The sequence below is a fragment of the Anolis sagrei genome, chromosome 4 (genome assembly GCF_037176765.1).
Source record: "Anolis sagrei isolate rAnoSag1 chromosome 4, rAnoSag1.mat, whole genome shotgun sequence".
Taxonomy (NCBI): Eukaryota; Metazoa; Chordata; class Lepidosauria; order Squamata; family Dactyloidae; genus Anolis; species Anolis sagrei.
The window spans coordinates 660,010-666,172 of NC_090024.1; the positions used below are offsets into that span (position 1 = coordinate 660,010).

At 46.2% G+C, this 6,163-nt stretch overlaps 1 pseudogene; it reads left to right on the forward strand.

Moving 5' to 3' along the window:
- The first annotated feature begins 4,767 nt into the window (after window positions 1–4,767).
- LOC132775224 (zinc finger and SCAN domain-containing protein 2-like) lies at window positions 4,768–5,891 on the forward strand (annotated as a pseudogene).
- The last annotated feature ends 272 nt before the right edge of the window (window positions 5,892–6,163 follow it).

The window sequence follows — 6,163 nt, forward strand, 5'->3', positions numbered from 1 at the left end:
CGGCCAGTTTCCAATCTCCCCTTTTGGGGCAAAGTCCTGGAACCCGTGGTGGCCTCACAACTCCAGGTATTCTTGGGAGACACGGATTATCTGGATTTGGCACAGTCTGGTTTCAGACCGGGACATGGAACTGAGACAGTCTTGGTCGCCTTAGTGGATGATCTGCGCCGGGAGCTAGACAGGGGGAGTGTGTCCCTGTTGGTGCTCCTGGACCTCTCAGCGGCCTTCGATACCGTCGACCACGGTATCCTCTTGGAGCGCCTTGCGGGGATGGGTCTCGGAGGCACTGTTTTACAGTGGCTCTGGTCATTCCTGGAGGGCCGCTCCCAGAAGCTGTTATTGGGGGACACCTGTTCAACTCCACAACCTTTGTCTTGTGGGGTTCCACAGGGCTCAATACTGTCCCCCATGCTGTTTAATATCTACAAGAAGCCGCTGGGTGAGATCATCCGGAGTTTCGGGGTGCGGTGTCATCTGTACGCGGATGATGTCCAACTCTGTCACTCCTTTCCACCTGCTACTAAGGAGACTGTCGCTGTGATGGTCTGGATGAGGGCAAACAAATTGAAATTAAATCCAGACAAGACAGAGGTACTCCTGGTCAGTCGCAAGGCCGAACAGGGTATAGGGTTACAGCCTGTGCTGGATGGGGTCGCACTCCCCTTGAAGGCGCAGGTTCGCAGCTTGGGTGTGATCCTGGATTCATCGTTGAGCCTGGAGCCCCAGGTTTCGGCGGTGACCAGGAGAGCATTTGCACAGCTTAGGCTCATGCGCCAGCTGCGCCCGTACCTCGGGAAGTCTGACTTGGCCACGGTAGTCCACGCTCTGGTTACATCCCGCTTAGACTACTGTAACGCTCTCTACGTGGGGTTGCCCTTGAAGACGGCCCGGAAGCTTCATCTGGTCCAGCGTGCGGCAGCCATGTTACTAACAGGAGCGGGACGCAAGGAGCATACAACGCTCTGGTTGTACCAGCTCCACTGACTGCCGATTTGCTACCGGGCTCAATTCAAGGTGCTGGCGTTGGCCTATAAAGCCCTAAACGGTTCCGGCCCAAGATACCTATCTGACCGCATCTCGGCCTATCAGCCCACGAGGACTTTGAGATCGTCCAGGGAGCCCTGCTCTTGATCCCGCCTGCCTCACAGGCACGCCTGGCGGGGACGAGAGATAGGGCCTTCTCGGTAGTGGCGCCTCGGCTCTGGAACACCCTTCCCATGGACATCAGATTGGCCCCTTCCCTGATGATATTCCGCAGGAAATTAAAGACGTGGCTGTTCAAGAAGGCATTCGAACAAGAAATGCAATCATAGGTAATGACGACAGGAATGGAACAATGGAATATGATACTGGATTGTGGTTTAACGATGAGACGACGTGAATGGCTTTTTGTATTATTGATATTGATATTGTTGAGGTTGTTGATGACGATGCTTTTGTTATTGCTGGATTGATTTTATTTATTATTATTTATTTATTAACTTTATTTGTACCCCACTAGCATCTCCCGTAGGACTCGATGCGGCTCACATAGGCCGAAGCCACAACCACAATACAATAGAACATAAAACAGCAGCAATACCAAGCAAATCAAAAACAGAAAGCAAAATAAACAACCACAATAACAATATCAGGACACTTTAAAACTGGGCTGGCCAGAGCAGTGGGTACAGAATTAAAAAGTGCTGAAGTAGCAGGAGGAATGGAGGATGATAAAATGCGGTGTGCAGCGATCTTCATACAACTAAAGTGCTTTTAGGACTTGGTGATGGGGATTCCTAATCTGAGAAGGCACATCGGAATAGCCAGATTTTTTAATTCTTTCTGAAGACAGCCAATGTAGGGGCCTGTCTAAGATCTTTTGGGAGGGCGTTCCAAAGACGGGGGGGGGGGGGGCACCACAGAGAAGGCCCTGTCTCGCGTCCCCACCAGCAATTGTGTCTTGTAATTTGCACCCTGTCCTCTCTATGTTGTACACCGCTGTGAGTCGCCCCCGGGCTGAGAACAGCGGTATATAAGCACAGTAAGTAAATAAATAAATAAACAAATAGGCATATAGATGTTATTATTTTATTGTTATTTTTATAGCTATTATATAGCTATTACTATTATAGATGTATACATATTATTATACTTTATGTAAATATTATTATTATTATTATAAACATAGATATTATAGGCATATAGGTATTATTGTTATAAATGTTCAGATATTATAATTCTAGACATATGGATATTATTATAGACCTGTAGATATTATTATAGGCATATAGACGTTATTACAGACATATAGATATTATGATAGAAATGTAGATATTATTGTTAAAGACATATAGATATCATAGTCATATATGTTATTATAGATTGATAGATATTATTATGATAGATATATAGATATTATTATTATTATTGTAGATACAGCCCAGGGTTGGTATAAAGTAAAAATGGATGGCCATCTTTTGGGAGTGTTTTGATTCTGCCTTCCTGGACAGGCTTTGCTAACTCACAGAGCGTGTGCCTTTTTGCCCCTTCTTTGAATACTGGACTTCATTTCCCAGAATTCCTTCCCATAACTCAGTATGAGTGAGGTTTCTGGGCACACATACACAGAGAGAATCCCTCCGGAGGCAGCGAGGCAAGAAGAAAAGGAAAAGAGGGAGATCTCTCAGGAGCAGAATTCAAAACGATCTTGACAGATTAGAGAGATGATGAGCCAAAACTAACAAAATGAAGTTCAACAGTGACAAATGCAAGATACTCCACTTTGGCAGAAAAAATGAAATGCAAAGAGACAGAATGGGGGACAATGCCTGGCTCGAGAGCAGTACGTGTGAAAAAGATCTTGGAGTCCTCGTGGACAGGAAGTTAAACATGAGCCAGGAATGTGATGTGGCGGCAAAAAAAGCCAATGGGATTTTGGCCTGCATCAAGAGGAGCCTAGTGTCTAGGTCCAGGGAAGTCCTGCTCCCCATGCTCTATTCCACTTTGGTTAGACCACACCTGGAATATTGTGTCCAATTCTGGGCACCACAATTCAAGAGAGAGATTGACTCTAAGCTGGAAAGTGTCCAGAGGAGAGCGACTAAAATGATCAAGGGTCTGGAGAACAAGCCCTATGAGAAGCGGCTTAGGGAACTGGGCATGTTTAGCCTGAAGAAGAGAAGGCTGAGAGGAGATATGATGAGAGCCATGTATAAATATGTGAGAGGAAGCCACAGGGAGGAGGAGGAGGGAGCAAGCTTCCTTTCTGCTTCCCTGGAGACTAGGACGCAATGGAACAATGGCTTCAAACTACAAGAGAGGAGATTCCATCTGAACACGAGGAAGAACTTCCTGACTGTGAGAGCCGTTCAGCAGTGGAACTCTCTGCCCCGGAGGGAGTGTGGTGGAGGCTCCTTCTGTGGAAGCTTTCAAGCAGAGGCTGGATGGCCATCTGTCGGGGGTGATTTGAATGCAATATTCCTGCTTCTTGGCAGAATGGGGTTGGACTGGATGATGGCCCAGGAGGTCTCTTCCAACTCTTTGATTCTATGATTCTCTCTCTCTCTCTCTCTCTCTCTCTCAATCCTTTGGGACAAGAGGCAGGGGTAGCCAGAGGGATAGACCGGCCACATTTCCCTCTCTTGTGCCGCCGCTCTCTCTCTCTCTCTCTCTCTCTCTCTCTCTCTCTCAGCGGTTGTGTTTGTTTCCCTCGTGCAGGAGCGGGGAGAGGGTTCTTTTCACACAGGCTCTATATAGGCATTTAGCCTTGTGGGGGGTAAGTTCTTTCCAGTTAATTATTATTTTTTTGAGTGGAGAACATAAATGGGACAGTTAGGTGTCTTGTGTCCAAATTTGGTGCCAATTGCCCCAGCGGTTTTTGAGTTCTGTGAATAGCACAAACGAACATTACATTTGTATTTATATCGATGCGGCCCGCTCACTGTCATTGTGTTGTTTATTGCGTTCTTATGCTGTGTGTATATTGCTTATTGTATTTATATGCTTTGTACGTTATTGTGATGTTGTGGTCAAATGAAATGGCCAAACAAATGGTCGCGACCCCGAGGTTGAGAACCACTGTTCTAGAAGCATTCTCTCCTGATGTTTTGCCTGCATCTCTGGCAGGCATCCTCAGAGGTTGTGAGGTTTGTTGGAAACTGGAAAATTGGGTTTATATATCTGTGGAAGGTCCAGGGTGGGAGAAAGAACTCTTGTCTGTTGGAGCCAGGTGTGAATGTTTCAATTGGCCATCTTGATTTATCAAACCTCTCAACCTCTGAGGAAGCCTGCCACAGATGCAGGCGAAACGTCAGGTGAAAATGCTTCTAGAACATGGCCATACAACCCGAAAAAACCTACAACACCCCATCTAATTTGGGATGCTCAGAAAGCAGACCTGGGACTCCTGATGGGAAGGGAGCAGCACAGCCATCTTGGTGTCCCTTCTGAGCATTGAGCCCATTCCTGGTCATTCAGGGACACGCGTGATCCAGCGAACGGTGCCCTTGAGTCTTGCCAAGGACCGCTCCTTTCTCCCGGCCTGCCTGCCTTCCATTCCTTTTCCACGTTTCTCTTCATCCCAATAAAATCAATATGATGCTCCAGAATTAGGATTTCCCCATTTTTCTTCTCTCGTTCCTTTTTGTCTTCCTCCATCCCTCTCTTCTTCTGAATCCATTCCCTTCTTTTCAAAGAACCATTGATTCCCACGGCTGGTCTCTGGATATGTGCGTGAGGCCCCAGTGTCGGCCTTTCTTGGTATTTCCATTCTCAACGTGACCATGAAGGGGAAGGGGAAATCTTGGAGGTAGAGAAGGTCTCTGGCTTCCATCCTTGATCTTTCTCTTCTTTCTTCACCAGGGAAGTGAGGACTCTTTGGAGCGACCTCTTGGATGCAGTAAGGAAACCAATAATACAGGGAGAAGACATCCTCTCGAGGCGATGATCTTGCTGAATTCTTGACTTCACTTACAGATAACAAAGGAATAAAGAAGAGTCAAGTCTCTATTGGAATTCAACACCCGTATCATTCTTGACATGGAAAAGAAAGCATCTAAATGCCTGGAGTGTAGAAAGAGCTTCACTCGGAGGGGTAATCTGCAGCAACATGTAAAGACTCACACTGGGGAGAAACCCTATTCCTGCCTGGAGTGTGGACAGAGCTTTGCTCATAAATCAAGTCTATGTACACATGAAAGGATTCACACTGGGGAGAAACCCTATGAATGCCTGGAGTGTGGACAGAGCTTTGCTGATAGTTCAAGTCTACGTAGGCATCAAAGGACTCACACTGAGGAGAAACCCTATTCCTGCCTGGAGTGTGGACAGACTTTCTCTCAAAATTCGAGTCTACGTAGGCATCAAAGAACTCACACTGGGGAGAAACCCTATACGTGCCTGGAGTGTGGACAGAGCTTTGCTGAGAATTCAAATCTACATAGACATCAAAGGACTCACACTGGGGAGAAACCCTATTCCTGCCTGGAATGTGGACAGAGCTTTGCTTGTAATTCAAATCTACGTTCACATGAAAGGACACACACTGGGGGAGAAGCCCTATACATGCCTGGAATGTGGACAGAGGTTCACTCATAATTCAATTCTACATAAACATCACAAGATTCACACTGGGGAGAAACCTTATAAATGCCTGGAATGTGGACAGAGCTTTGCTTGTAATTCAAATCTACGTTCACATCAAAGGACTCACACTGGGGAGAAACCCTATACATGCCTAGAATGTGGACAGAACTTCACTTATAGTTCAGGTCTTCGTTCACATCAAAGGATTCACACTGGAGAGAAACCGTATAAATGCCAGGAATGTGGACAGAGCTTTGCTCATAGTTCAGGTCTACGTAAACATGAAAGGAAACACACTGGGGCGAAACCCTATAAATGACTGGAATGTGGACAGAGCTTCATTCAATAGTTCAGGTCTTCATTCTCATCAAAGGACTCACACTGGAGAAAAAACCCTATACATGCATGGAGTGTGGAAAGACCTTTGCTTATAGTTCAGGTCTACGTTCCCATCTAAGGACTCACATGGGGGAGAATCCATGTATAGACATAGCATAAAGTCATAGAATGATAGAGTACTTGACTTGGAGGAGATGACATGGGACATCTAATCCTGCGATGATTTTATAAGCTTCATGTGCTTTTATGGATTCGACCA